Source organism: Sturnus vulgaris, chromosome 6, assembly GCF_052056855.1.
Source record: "Sturnus vulgaris isolate bStuVul1 chromosome 6, bStuVul1.hap1, whole genome shotgun sequence".
Lineage (NCBI taxonomy): Eukaryota > Metazoa > Chordata > Aves > Passeriformes > Sturnidae > Sturnus > Sturnus vulgaris.
In genome coordinates, this window is record NC_142248.1 from 18,726,059 (window position 1) to 18,742,093 (window position 16,035).

General features: G+C 35.1%; 1 long non-coding RNA gene across 2 annotated transcripts in view; it reads right to left on the reverse strand.

The window, feature by feature from the left end:
- Positions 1–10,693: 10,693 nt before the first annotated feature.
- The window catches only part of LOC106861509 (uncharacterized), a 228,744-nt gene continuing 223,402 nt past the window's right edge, over positions 10,694–16,035 (reverse strand). For both annotated transcript variants that reach the window (XR_015804530.1, XR_015804519.1), the window contains one exon: positions 10,694–15,234. This is a non-coding gene — a long non-coding RNA (uncharacterized LOC106861509). The remainder of the gene's footprint in view (positions 15,235–16,035) is intronic.

Sequence of the window (16,035 nt, forward strand, 5' to 3'; positions counted from 1 at the left end):
AGACATATGTGCCTACTGTCAATGCAAGCAAGTCTATCTAAATGTCATGTCGAGTGTTGCAATGGCTGGAAAACAAAGCTGCTTTCTCCCATTTGCATTTCTGAAACCAATTTTGTGCAGGCTTACAATCTGTCTGCTTCAGAAAACCTATTCTGGGAGATGTTCAGGTATGAACTTGGCACACATAACTAGAGATACAGAACTTGATTCTTCACTGCCTTGATCCCTTTATGACCATTTACCCCTGCAGAAAATAGGTAGAAAACACAACTGTTCATTTTCAGTAATATGGCACATTCATCTTTAGTAAGTGATGACACAAGATACAACGGTTTAAGTAATGAAGAATGTTCTATTTAATACTTTTATTAGAAGTGTTTGGCTGTTCTAGCACTACCTGTAAGTAAAACCGTGGTATCATAATGGCATGGTTTCTGGTAGGCATGATCAAGTACAAAGAGGCCGTGATCTTTTGAACTTACTTTTAAAACCTGAAAAATGCTAGTGGTTTCCAGATCAGATTACACCTCTTATATTCTTGTTTATGATTGTCAAAAATATTTTGATTAGAAGAACATTAATTTTTTGTTTTAGACCATTAGAATCTATGATATTTTTGTAGATTTATGCTACAATTAAAAAAAAATAAATTTTGTCCTGCATATCAAACTAATGAAGTCAAATGTTGTTTACATGTGCAAATGCAAATTCTGGCTGCTAGAGTGCAAAACGAACATTTGGATTGTAGATTCACAAATGCCATATAGAAATGAAAATATAATTTGGTAGACTTTCAAATCACCATAAATATTACATCTCCAAATGGAAACTGGAGTTGCTATCACCTGACACAAGCTGAGGATCACCAATTTCCTTCCTAAGAGAGGACCTGACAAAGCTGTTTTTCTACATCTCCATATTCAAATGCACAGCTGGAAGAGTTTGGCATCTTCACAAGCAAACCTAAATAAAACCTTATGATGAGTGTTTCTAGACGAAATTATCTTCCTCTGAGAATCCTCAAGAATGCATTTGCTTCTGTGTTACAGTATCCTTATTAGTGGATCCCTGACTTAGAGAAAATTCTGGATGGAGGTAATCATAAGAGGTGAAACTGAGGTGAAAAAAACCCAAACATTTTTAGACTCTGACTCTGTTTAGGTTTTGTCATTTGAAAATTCTCAGACATAAGTTTAACAGCATGTATTTTTTTCCTTTAGTGTATGTTAAGTTTATTAGATCCCCTCCCCAGTATAAATCTGGCATATCAAACCACAATTTGCCTTGTCAGCTCCTGTGAGTGAAATCTATTGCTGCTACAGAGCTGTCCTGCTTTTGCCTTTGTAGCAACTTTCAGACCACAATAACAATCATCAGTTTAAAGCAGGCAGATCCATTACATTTCCTCTGTTCCTACAACCCCACATTAAGCTAATATTATCTATTTCCCAAGTGAAAAAAAGCCCTTCCAGTCCTATCAATTATTAATTCCTTGCTTGCAGCTAATGTTTTGTTTGAATTATTTAAATGCATCTTCATTTATCAATAAACATAAAATGTTAAACAAAGAATACTGATGAAGGGCATTATTTAAGCCATAACATTTTATGAGATTATTTCAAGCGCCTTTTTTGATTTATTAGCACAATATGTTTTATAATTATTTTTCCATTTCTAAAAAGAAAACAAACCAAGAAACACCATGTTTCCGGGTATCATCAAGAGATTTGGAGGCTTAGTGAGTGCTTTCAGGAATGTTATGTTTCAGACTTGTTTCTCAAAAAAAAAAAGGAAAGAAAATTCCCAATCTATTTGCTAGGAAAATTCAAGATAAGGTTAAAATATGAGATGCCTGTGATTTATTATGAGAATAACAGTTACTGACCTTTACTTTATCCTCTGTTCTTTTTTTTTCCAATTCCAGCATTGTATCATTGAAAATCGTGTCTATTATTAAAATACTTGAAACTAAAACAATCGAGGTGAAAGAACAATAAGTGATCCATTGTTATTATTATGTTCATGTGCCTTTCACGGTTTCAAAAGAAGACAAATAGTCAGCTAGCAAAAGTAAAATCAACATTATAATATTAATGAATTATTTCAAGCTACCTCTGTCAATTTAAACAACGTCTGATTAAATATGGAACATTCTTAAAATTACTGTGTCATCTTTCTCCTGGTCTGTAATAAAGTAAATAAAAATAATTTTAAATTAATAACACGTGTATGTGAAAGTGATATTTCTTGAAGTGAAAATGATACTTAAGACTAGCCAAATGTTATCCCATGTCCACTGTGCCCCTTTACCTAGAGGTATATAACTTTCTCTGCTGCTACAAAACAATTCATAAGCTAGGAGAAAATCATATACCAGAGATCTTTAAAATAAATACTTTCAAAATTTCTTATTTTTCTGTAATAAAGTATCCTGAGGTATTTCTGGTGATCCTGATTATGCAATGAATAGATATCTATGCTCTTGACAGAAATATTAACCTTCCCAGCTTATCACAAATCTCATTCATTGACAAAGCTCCTTTTGAGTAATTGCTTATGACCATTTGATAGGATCTCAGTAAAGATGTCAGCTATGATCTAGGTCCTATTGTATTGTGCATTTATAAAAAGTGCTTTCCCAGAGGGTTATCAGACAGGACAGACAAAAGATGGAAGTCAGGAAGTTTTAACTGACCAGTTTTATGATAAGCAGCTAAGGTACAGAAGTTATTAATAGTTTTTCTATTTAAAAATATAGTAGGAAGAATCTCTTGTGGTAGGTAATAGGCTATAACATTGGGTACAAATATCGTTGATGGCTCTGAACTATATTCATGACATTTAACTTGTTGCAATATTTGTTTCCACCTTGCCTTCCCTTATGAATTTAAAGAACCTGCAAATTATGTACACAATTGGATTTTAAAGAATAAAAAAAATTCCAGAGGTCTGAAAATGATCCTGAATTACATGGCAGAGAGAATTTCTAAAATATTTTTTTAAATACAATAATTTATGCTTCCAGTTACCAAAGCAGATCAAACTGCATTGCTGCTGCATTGAATGGAGCAACAAACTGCCAGATGCAAAGTCTGATAGTTCGTGTTAAATATAGTTGTATTAGTTTGCTGTGAAAATATTTCAGATTCGTCTACAATAGACTTTGGTGTGGAAAACAAATATTGAGACTAATATACTGTAGAAAACTGATTCAACATGGGTGCTCTGTGCACATCAGGTGTCTACAAATATGAACCAAGATTGCAGAACTGCAGAGATACAGTTTGTGCAGCTTCAAACTCGTTACTGCACATCAGCCTGTTCATTCAAAGCATAAATATGGGATCTGCAGTAAAACGAACTGGGTGTTTTGAGCTTCCAAGTATAGTTACAGAACTAACTTAATTTGTAACACTGAAATGCTTTGATAATGGATATCTCTAGAATATTAAATTTATTAAACCTACAGATTAAAATGAAAAATTTTAATGGAAAATAGAGCATTTTTAGCATTATAGCATTATTTTTTTCTTGGGAAAAGTAATAATTATAGCCAAACACATTTAGTATATCTGGCAATGTGCAGGTAATATTTCAAAGAAAAAGATAGGTAGATTATACTAGAAAACTTTATCTTTTCTACAGGTAATTTGAAACACACACTCCTGGAAATACTGATTGAAAGGAACTAATGGAGGTTCAGTACAATTTACTCTTCAAAATGGAATTTTCGTTATCATCTTGGAATTTCACAACTTTCCATGGAATATAAATGTTAGATGAGATTAGGGATACAGTGGATCTATAAAGTGCCTTAAGTAAAAAAGTAGTTTACTATTTTTGTTTCATTGTTTTTCTTGTGCCTTCTGATATTTTAGTTTTCCATGTCCTTCACTGGACTGTTCTCCATTAACACCTGTTTCTCAGTGCTGCTGACAGCTTCAGCAGAGGGCTGCAATACCTTGCTAAACTCAGCACTGTGCTGAGTGAGAAAGGAGAAGGTTCTTCTCAATTGTCTAAGTCCCCCATACCATACCATACCATACCATACCATACCATACCATACCACACCACATGCAATGTGGTCACATTGGATGAGGCTGTTTTGAATTATTACCCATAACAAAACGATCTGCCAGAAGCCAGTTTTGAAGATCCTTATGGGAGGCATATCTGGGAAGCTGTTCCCTCCCTCCATGGCCAGGGTGTTCCGAGCACCGTTTGCACACACGAGTCCCAAACTCCTCCTTAGGCACCAGTGAGCATCATCACAGCTTTGATTCCATTCCCAGAACTACTAATCTCCCACATCAATAGTTCCTGGAACAGGACCACAATGTTGAAAAGCTGACTGGCTGTTGCTGTAGGCAATAAGTCATGGAAAAAGCAAAGCAGAAAGTTAACATACCTGCAAGTGTGGGCACTGGAGCAGGATGTGGGCACCCTCCCATCTCCACCAGAACACAGCACGTCAATAGATTCATGCCTACCCCTATTTAAAAAGCTTTTCGGTGTTATTTATCAATTTACATAACTCTTTAAAACCATGGTACAGTAGTTAATTCCTATATTACAGTGAAATTCCTATCTATGGAAGTACATATTACAGCCACATTAATATCACATTAGGTCGTAGTGATTAATGTTATTGCAATGAATGAATTAATAATGATTTGTCTCTTTACCAAGTTGAGGGTTTTTTTTACCTTGACATGAAGAGGATCCATGGTATTGATTATCACAAATATAATGGATTGATTCATCATTTATGGGAAAAGAGGCTGCTCTTCCCATAAAGCTTATTCTTTTATTGCTTTTCTGTGTTGTCTTTTTTTCTTTCCCTCTTTTCCTCAGAAGATATATTATCTTTGGCAGGAATTCAAACCATCTATGGATCATTCCTAGGAGTCAACTTAGTTTCAAGTACTGTAACTTGAATGCTTGCTGTGAGAATGAATGGAGCTCAGATGACTAAGCTGTCACACATAAACTGTCAGGAAAGGAGATGGTTATCCTGGATAATGAAGGTTAGGCATTAATGGCTGCTCCCTGTAGAGTGAGATTAGGTCCTTTGCAGCTATTTAATTGTGGATAAAGCTGAGCAACCTGCGTATGTTGTGATGCCCATGTATGCAGCAGCAGCATGAGTTCCAGTGCTGCTGCTTTTGTCCAGCTGAAGGGAAGCATCCAGGTCCTCAGTGAAAAGTGAAGTTACTGAAATCATTCTCTCGACTGATACAAGACTCTTCAGTATACATGCACCATGTACATGATTCTATTATGTGTTCCTTTGAAAAGCACTTGGGCTTTTCATCACAACGTTTTGTGATTACCTTAGAATTTATAGCTTTGCAACTATTCTGCTCTTTATTTGAAGCTAAAAAATAGAAGAGGTTATTCAGTATTTTGGTTTTCTCTTCTATCTTTATTTTTGCAAAGACTTGATGGTTAAGTCAAAATTGCAAGGGTACACAATGGAGCACAAATCGCTAAAGAAGGACTAATTTGTTATATAAAATATTACACCTTTCCAAACCCTTCCCTTGTGATGCAAATAGGGTCACTCACTCTCCCTCTTATAACCTCTTCTAAATTGAACAAGCTGCTGTTTTAGTCTCAGAGACCAGAGATGGAGATGCAAAAACTGCCAGGAGATGCAGTCTGGAGCCTCCAGATGGGGAAAAGCTAGAAATGTAGACAAAGGACTCAGAGTGGCATTCAGCTGCTCACTGCAGCCACATTGCCACACTGTCCTACTTTTTTAAGGGTTTGTGATAGAAGAGCAAATTTTTAGTGCTGACCTCCATTGTGACATTAGATATTATAAAGAGCACACTTAAGGTACATATTTACATGGTTGGTGTTTTAAATATTTTGATCTTCTGACTTGAATCATTTAAATTTCACTTCTTCCTCAAACTGCCGATGAGAATTTAATGTTTTAAAATCAGATGATACTGAGGATCATTTCTCAGCAAGAAAAAGTTGTAAGTGTACTATTATTTATATATGAACTACAAACTAAACAAAAATAATACAGCCTTCCAAAATACCAACTGGATCATATCATCTTCTCTTGCTGTTTCTTAAGACTTTCTTTGCTGGCTTCCACCCCATGCTGATAAAAATTAATAATATAATCTATCAATAATTGTTGATGTTACACTTTGCATATAAAACCCAGTTTTCCCCACTTATTTTTCCTGATTTATATAGTGAATATTTTAAAATATTTTGCAGCTACACAAAAAAACCCCATATATAGGTAGTATCATAAATTCTGAAGGTGACTTTCTGTGAGATTTCCACATCTCTGAAGTTCAAAAATTAAAATAAAATATGACTAGAGAAAGTTTAATTTTAATTTTGTTTCCAAAAGTCAGAAAACCATATGTTTCACTGCAAATGAACATTTTTGTGATAGAGAGGGTCATAGTAAGGGCACTTCCATCTCAAAATGAGAGTTTAGAAATTCATTGAAAACCTATATATTAGCAGTAAACCAAACCATATGAATTTTCTTTGAAGATCTAGTCTGATCTTCAAGCTCCGAATCTAGAGTTTGTTTGCAATTCCTTTCTGCATTATTTGAAATTAAAGTCGTCTAGCACCTGTAAATGAAAATTCAATGTATAATTTTGATGCCTGCTTAAAAAACAATTTCAAAATAAATTTTCAGTGCAACATCAAGTGTTATGGCAGGTGAATTCTAGTAATATTGTGTGTTCACACTGTTCCCAACTGTTTTTTAAAATGTTTTGAGAGCAGTTCATTTAATCAAGTTCTCAAAAAGGAGGAACATACAACACTCTCAGGTACATCCATGTAAGTAGGTCCAGACTGACACCTCTGGAGATACTTATTTTTGGAAAACCACTTTGAAACTAATGAGAAAAGTACCGGAGCCTTCTCTGCCACTAATTACTGATCCTCTCCTAACCTCTTCTTGTCCAAAGTTACTATTCAAATCGCTAGAATCACAGAATATTCTGAGTGGGAAGGGACCCACAAGGATCACTGAGTCCAGCTCTAAAGTGCATGGCCCGTGGGGGACCAAACCCTGATGTTATTAGCACCAAGTTCTAACCAACAGAGCCAGTCTCAGGGTCACTGAACAGGTGATATGCAGACCCTTCAGGGCAGATACAGAAATGCATCAAACACATGCATAGTCATAGGAAGGGAAAACTTTGCAGCTCTCCTCCACATTTTACACTGCACAAATGATTAAAATCCACTGGCGTCTTATGAATTCTTTAGCTGTTTTTCATGGTCTTGTGTTTAGAAGGGAAGGGAAAGGGTTAGAAACTTACTAGTCTCTTAAAGCAAGACTTATTAGTTCTATTTCTGGTGAAAAGTCATAGTCTAACTCTACAGAAGTTTCAAGGTATAGTCTAGAGCAGTGATCTTCATCCTTCTCTGGCCTGTGAGCAACACTGTTTGAAAACCAATATGGTGTGAAAACCACTTGTCATTTGCTTCTCCAGCTGAAACACAGTGGCAGTGACCCCATGGGACTGTTAGCAACATAACAGGATGGTGGTTAAGGGCTATCTTCTTACTTTATTTTAGGGGGAAATTATGGGATTTTTGTTATTGTTGTGGTGGGTTGGTTGTTTTTTCCTTTGGGAGATTGCTTGTTTTGGTTTTGTTTTGCTTTTCTAGATGAACTTTGGCTCTTGAACATTATTTTCATAGGAGGACACTTATCCATTAACCATGTTATTTTTGAGAACCAAATATTCTTTCTCTTTATCTGCAGTGTCAACAAATTTCAAAATTAATTAAACTTATGACAAAATCTTGGGCTTTGCCCTTAATTTAGCAATATTTTCGTTACTGCTTTATTCTGTAAACATTTTCAGTTAGACTGTTTAATCTCTGTGGCTAAAAGAAATCAAACAAACCATGTCTTCTGTGTCTCTTCTGTCTTACAGCAACTAGGCATTACATTCAGGATTACAGAGTCCGTGCTGGTGGTTGATGCTCATGCTGTTCTTTCAGCCACAGACTAATCCTGAACTACCTTTACCATTGCAAGAGGTCACCACTTTGGTACAAACCTACTCCACAAATAGCTGGGAGCAAATTCTCACCCCTTCCTGGGAAAATACTGGGGCTACACAAATCCAGGAAGAACCTAAAGCAAAGAAAAAACAAATGGCTGAGGTAACTTTAAAGCAAAATATCTGGAAAGCAGCAGTACTCAAAGACATGATGTGGAGCTACAAAGATAGTGATCTACAAACAGCCCATCAGCAATCTTAAACATCCAGTATCTACTGCAACATGGAACTTGAGAGATGCTTTGACATCATCTTCTTGCCTTGTTTGCACCCTGCAACCTGATTGCTCATGAAAACTGACAGGAGCCCATGATGTGTGAATTGTCTCTTATTCCATGGGAATAGCCAAATGAAGACTCCTCTGCAAAAGAAAAGAGAAATTTATAAACCACAGCCTAGGAGATAATATTTTCTGACAGAAGAGGTTTTTGAAAGGCTGTGGTCTTTCTAAAATAAACAAAAATACAAATGCCAAAGGCAAAGGGCAATATTCTTCTTACTTTGTCTTGATTCTTCTAAGACACCATTCAGTCTAAATACTTTCATTGCAGGATTCTGTTAAGACTCTTATTTTACACTACAGCTCTCTTCCTTAAAAGTTAAAGAAATTTTGTGTTATAAATAAACCATACTTTTTATTTTTTGATTGAGGAATTCCTTAATCTTTCAGGATAAGTACAAAAAAAATTCTTTATCTTTGATTTTATTTATTATACAAACCTGGAAACCTATTTTTGGAAATTCCAACAAATCTGGATTTTTGAATCATATTGCTCCACATATGGTATTAATTTATCTTTGTCTTGCCTTCATGAAACACAGAAACAGATGTTGGACATTTCTGCTTTTTAAAAGGCCTCTGATCTTACGAAGATTCTTTCCAGGAATAGGCAGAAAGAAGTTTTTAAGCTACAGATCATTTACAAGATTGTTTCTGATGAAGTTTATTTTGTTAGCAAAATGGATTTCATCCTTTTTCAGATATTTTGATTTCCCATTGAACTTGCACTGAAAAAAAAATGTTTAAAAGTTGTCCTTTCTGTAGATCAGATAAAACCAGACATGGGATTAGAATGCTGACCTATATTCATGAGTTTAATTGCTGTAGTGTACTTTAACTTCTTACAGATGTATGATTTAAATGGTTAACCTTTACTGGCTATCTTTACTAATGTGACCTTATCTCTTCAGATTCAGATTCTTAAAGTGGATCTTTAAAATAATTGTTGAAAGGTTAGATTTTCTTATGCATTTTGTGTGATTTCAGAGGCGGTATTGACCAAGTCTCATCAATATATGTGGATTGATTTGTGTGGTGTTGCCATGCCAAAATAACTGTAAATCCATCTGAATCAGCCAGATGAGACTTGCATACAGCTGGTTTATATTGAACAGGGCAGTACAAAGCAGCTGGAATTTATTGGTCAACCTGACCTAGTATTTATTAGTAATTTATGTAGTGCAAGGCACATGTTATGTGGGTGTGTATCAGCAGATAGATACATATGCCAAACTTGCCCACAGGTGCTATACAGACCATTTGTAATGTGGGCAGAGAAAAAAAAAGAGATGCACCATTTTCTTCTCAACTAACTTGAATTAATAACATCAGGAAGAGAGCCTAACAACTTAATTGCACACCTTTTCTCGTGCACAACCTACAAGACTTAACAGCAAGTTTGAGGAAGGGTCATTCTGAACACAGATAAACAGATATTGTGCATCATATATTTCACAATCGTAAGCAAAATAGATTCAGTGGATTTTGCTCTAGGTTTTTTTCCCATGTATATGCAAAGTGATTATAAAAATCCATACTGAGAAGACTCTTCACTAGGGATAAAATCCTTTGAATTCATTTTACAGGATAGCTACAATAATTTTTTCATATATTTGTTTGCCTTTATTTGCCTTTAGCAAACCATGATGGTCTACAAACAGAGCTTTAAAATGTAGGGTGCTAATTGGAAATCTTGAAGGTGATTTCCCAGTTCTTCATATCTCCTGTGGTCATTAACATCCTTGCATAAGACTCAAGAATGGGAAAAAATAAAAGGAAGAGTTCCATAAAGTACTACAAAGATATTTGTTCTAATCTAATGGACTGTTTTAAATTTCAAAGCTAAAACTTGTTTTGGACTGGAGAACTGAAATTTAATACATCCAAGTGTTGAAGTATGACATCAAAACTTTTTAGTCTTTTCAAGAAATTGTGACTTTACTACTAATGAACTTCTGCTTAAATTTCAACAAAAATGTGGGGTTTTAAAAATTATATGCATATTGCTAATAATTATTAACTATTATAATTTTATTTCTTAGTAACAATGTGCAAAGAGAGGGAAGGAAGGAAGGAAGGAAGGAAGGAAGGAAGGAAGGAAGGAAGGAAGGAAGGAAGGAAGGAAGGAAGGAAGGAAGGAAGGAAGGAAGGAAGGAAGGAAGGGGGAAAAAAAAAAGAAAAGCAACTAAAAATCAAAAACTCCTTCTAAAGTCTCCAGATCTTCCTACAAGCAAAAATTCAAATAATTATTTGCATAAATATTTTGTTAAATATTATGTTTGCATACTTGTAGATCCTGTAGGTAAGCAAATGCATCAACTCTAAAACACAACTAAGTCAGTATTTGTTTATTAATTTTAATGGCCTGATATTCGACTTTTAAGGTTATCAAGACTCAAGAACTTACATGTAGAGCCTATAGTATGTTCTTCATACAGACTAGTTTTCGAAAAGGTAAATCTAAAAATTGAAAACAGGTCATATCCTAGAAGATTCAAGTTTGGGATGTTTACAAAGCTTTTTGATGAGATGGTAGCATGGTCAGAGTTTTCAGAGAATAAATTTTAAGACATTGAATCTTCTACTTCCCATTTCAGTCCATAAATGTCTGAAGGTTGTTACTGAAGAAAGGTGAAAAAAAGGAGTCTGAAGTTTCTATGCCATAATTTTTCTTAAAATTTTAAAATTCAGCATTTTCCTTTAATATGCCAGTAAAATTTACTGTTCCTCAAAATAACAATGTACAGAAGTTAGTTTTAAGAGTGATAAACGAGCACATCACAAAAGCATACATGTACAGTATATTGGAATAAAATGCCTGGACTAAAGGACAACAGTAAAGTAGTGACCAAAAGTCAAATTATAAAAACCATACTGAAAGTTTTAAAATATTTTTTTCTTATTGTTCTGTGGCAATATAGCCATCACATACTTTATTATTTTGAATATCTTTGCAGCAACATTTTTCTCTTAGTGCATTCTTTCTGTGTTGCTTGCTCAGAACACAGGGATATCCAAGCTATTTTCCTGAAAACACAAGGAAAGACATCAGACAAGGGAACCACTTCCTTCTGAGGGCTTTTCAAATGAGCTACATGCTACTTGTCTTGCTCCAGCTCGAGTGTGTGTTTCAGCAACAACTGGTGATGTCAGACATTGACCATTATGTATTATTCCCAGGAGTGCTCTGCTCATATGGAGCTGCTTTATTTTCAGAAATAGCTAAGTAGACTGCAGATACAAGGGTCTGGCAACCTAGTTTATTTCTTTGGGGTGTCATAGAGCACACTGTAGTGTGTGGGTCTAAAAGTGTCTGAGGTAGTGGATGGAAATAAAATTACCTCCAAAAACAACTTTTTTCTTCCCCCTCAATATGTTATGAACTAACTAAAGGCATAAAGGGACTGAGTTTGCACACATGGACAGGAAGTTCATAAATTTTTATTCTAGCTGACTTTTTTCCCATTAGTCCAAAGTGGGAATGGTGTTTGGATTCCCAAGGTCTTCTCTGTTAATTTATAGTACGAACTGGTATGGCTACCTCTCTGTGAAACAAAGAAAACCAAGCCCCAAACAAACAAAATTGCCCTTACACCAATTTTCAAGTCTAATGTAAAACTGATGTTAGAAAGAGACACTTTTAGCCAGTTGGCATTTTGAATGCCTCCTGAGCATTGCATTGATGTTTTACAAGCAGCTTTTAAAAAGCTATGTCAGAAGAGAAGCCACTTTGTAGAAAAAAATTAATATATGCAAAATAACTATTTTTGACTGTGAACTTTTTTACAAAATTCTCAATGAGAAGTTAGCTAGCTTGCAATTGTGTGGTGGTTTATGTAATAACTATACAAAATGTCATAGAATTATTAAAGAAGATGACAGAATCTTGTAAAAAAGCAGCTCGTGCACAATCTGTTCAGTTCCTCTTTGTTCACCTAATGTAAGATACAGGTGCAGCCACAACAATTGTATTTCTCTTTGTGTGCGAATAGGTTCAACTTTTTTTTGGTTCAGTGCTGAATATACACTCAGTAAAAATTATCACCTCATTATCACCTCTCTCAAAACCAAGTTCTAGTTCTTGTTGGTTCCAATTTTCCAATTGCTCTAATTTTCCAGTTAAATTAATTACTTTTACCTTTAATTTTATTAAAAATGTGATGCTTTAAGAGTTGATTAGCATTTCAGCTACAGAGGTTCACTGTTGCTCTACTCTCCAAGGCTCCAGATAGACTCACTTCTTATCATATTAAGAGAGTAGCATGTTAATGTAAGAGTTGTGCCTAAATAAAAACACTGAGCTAGTACCAGTCAGTCAAAAAAAAAGGAAAAAAAAAAAAGGAGTAAAAATTAGCTCAGAATATTAGGTGGGAATCGGGTTTAGACAGACATGCTTGATCTTTTAATATCAGGAAGCAAATATCCAGAGACCATGTGTTCTAGTGAGTGAATGAATCCTTGCAGCTGTAAAGATTAATGTGTTTATCTCATTCCGATATTTCCAAGGCTCACACAGCCTTAGTGGCTATGTCTGTATGAGCAGATAAAGCACAATGCAGGCGTAGGCCTGAGCACTGGCAATCATTTGTCCCTGTTCTTTAAGTTCTAGCACAAAGATTGGGATGTCAGGTAGCACTGTCCCAGACAGTGTTAGCTCATGAGCTGGGGTACAGCGTGGGTTACTGTCCACCCCTGGTAAGATGTGTGGATGAGACCACTCCCTTTTGGTGGTAAATTCACATCCCAGTTTAGATATGTACAGGAAAACCGGGGTGTATCAATTAGCATCAGACAGGAGGAGGGAAGGAAGGACTGTAAAATTACTCTGAGATCTTTGAAGTGTAAGAACAGACTACATGTTCTGAGAAAAGACTAATGATGAGAGGTTTTTCATCATTAGTTTATTTTTTCTTTTTAATTTCCTACACATCTTTTAGATGGAATAGATAAATTTCAGAGCTACAACATACTTTAAACTAAGATTTACCTGCTGTAGTGCAAGTATTATTAAAAGGTTGAAAATATTTAGTCATAGGCTTTGAAAAATCTTTTTCTCACTATCTAACTTGGGAAAGAAATTGGGAAGGAACTATAGAACAAAGGTTATTCAGTGTTATCTACAACCACTGGTATATCCTACACAGAATTGTATCAAGTAAGATCCACTACATGAATGGAAATTTTGCACTTTCTAAATTGAACTACCTTAGTCTAAATTAATTTTCAAATATTCTGCCAGATTTTATTAATTGTTGTTTACATTGTTAATCACAAGGTAAAGCGGGTACCACAGCTTCCCTTAAGCTTATTAGCCATGATGATCAACATAAGAAAATACAGCTTCAGAAAATACTCTGGAAGGCAGAGTCTAAATGACAACTCTCAGTGACTTTTTGGATTGGCTAGGATCTCTTCTATTGAAGTATTGTGAGGAGAATCCTATTTTGTGTCACTGGGCACTGAGTTCAAATCCGAAAGGACCAAGTAAACATTACTGCTGCTTCTAGATGCATAGTGAATCCTTTGCTGAGCAGCAGCCTTCAAAACTACACTCTGTAACTGCAGAAAAACCAAGAGTGTGTTTAACAAAATTCTGTCAGGGCTGCAGGGATTCACAGCTTACCCAGGAGACAGACAGCTAGGTTAGTTACCCAGGGGACAGATAGAGAGGTTAGTAAGGGCCCACGGTCTAGCTCCTAGGCTTCCAAAACTAAAATATCTTATAATTCTCACCCTGGAATTCCTTAATCACATTACGAGGTTGATAGTTATAACAGCGCACTTTACCTGCTGCAAAAGGCAATAGAAGTGAATTCACACTTACAAAGTTTATGTGTTGGTGTGTAGATTCCTATTTTCTTTTATTAACAACCACTGAAGGTTAATTTTTCAGCAAAAATCAAAATTTTATCCATTTTTTTCATGCTGTGCTTTCATCAGGGCTGCATTTAGAGATGGGAAAACCTCATCAATGAAAGAGTGGCTGCTTTGATTGTTTTTGATAGAATGCTTTAATTAGGTCACCACAAAAATTGTGTTTTAATAACCTGTGTCATTACTGAACAAGGGCGATTTAAATTCTGCTATAAAGAGGTTTCTACAGCATCAGACATCTGCTCTAAAACTTACTGTGGCAATATAATCACTGGATTGCATGTACAAATTTGATTATCTGGAACTTCCAGAAATTATTTCCATCTGATTAACCTAGGGATCTTATCTTCAAGTATTGTTGTTGTATATATTGACCAAAATCTTAACTAATGTCAGATACTAAAGCCCATAATCACAAGCTAAGTGGAAGATGAAGGAACTTAATGGCAAACAGAAGACAGTATTTCTGGTGTTGTCTAAGTAAGTGATCATTTAATTCACTCTAAGATGGCAGCAGCCAACAGATCTGAAATTTGCAAACTTCTATCCAGTTACACTTCTGAGCTGCATTTTATTTTAAGTGACCTTAGTACTAATCACTGTTAATAGCATGGTGTGTTGTTGCTTTTTAAATTGCCAAGGAAACATAAATAGTAAAATATGTGGCACTTTAATGTATCCCTCTGCGATCCAGAATGATAAGACCTTAATGTGCCATACAAATTTAAAGTGAGATCACTGGGTAATGGGGTACATATGGTGATCCTAAAAGAAAAAGTTACTATAGAGAATAATTAAAAAGCCCTTTTAAAAATTATTTTTGCTGCTTAGGTAATAGTTTTAGATGTAAAGAGGGATTTACTTTTCTGCACCAAATGTATTGTCACTTTAGATTCTGGAAATTGGTGGTTTGAGAGGCTATCATTAAAATATGTCTTGACTGCAATATGGAAGCTTCAGCTTTGACAGGACTGTCCCATCCATATCTGAGTCTTTTTCCTCTGAATGAATAATCTGTGGAAGAAAAAGGAATACAATTAGATTAGCTACATACCTTCTGTAGTGCTTTGAGAATTAAAGAATAGTGAAGTGACTTCATATTTAGTACCCAATTTCATCCTTTCTTCCTTTTGAAGCACCCAGCTGCAGTTCAGGCCAGTTAAGGATTGTATCACCTCTACAAGAATGCAGTTCTTTGCTCTCTGTCACAGATACCTGTTTGTAACTTAAATGACTGCATCAACATTGAATAGGGGTGAATCTTTGCCTCACTGCTTCAATTTTTCATCTGCCAGTGACAGGTATGAAAAATAAAGAGTTCCATTAGCATGAAACTGGTTCTGTGAAGTAGCTGAATTTTAATTAAATTTACAGAACTAGTATGCTACCATGGGTAACCTCCAATACCGTTCAAAGAAACTTCAGGGCCATCAAATGTGCTTCACAACTAATTGATCTCTACTGTTCAGTTTTTTCAGATAAAGAACAATTCTTCATAAAATAAAGCAAAAATTCATAGACAAGTTGAACAGAGCCATTTTTCTGAATTGGCTTTCCAAAATTTCTTGAGTCTGATCTATATAAATTTTGGCAGAAAAAGAAAATCTCAAATTACATTTTAAAAAATGAAGTTTTCAGTCTTTCTGTTTTTACTTTTCTTCCTCTCTGAAGAAGTTTTTGGTTGTTATTTTCATTAGAAATTACTCTTTCTGCCTAACAATGCAATGTTTGTTCTACTATTGTTTCAATTTATTTCTTTTTTTGGAATTGCCACCATATTCCAGAGTTGAAGAGAGCAGCAGTTAAAAGTAATAC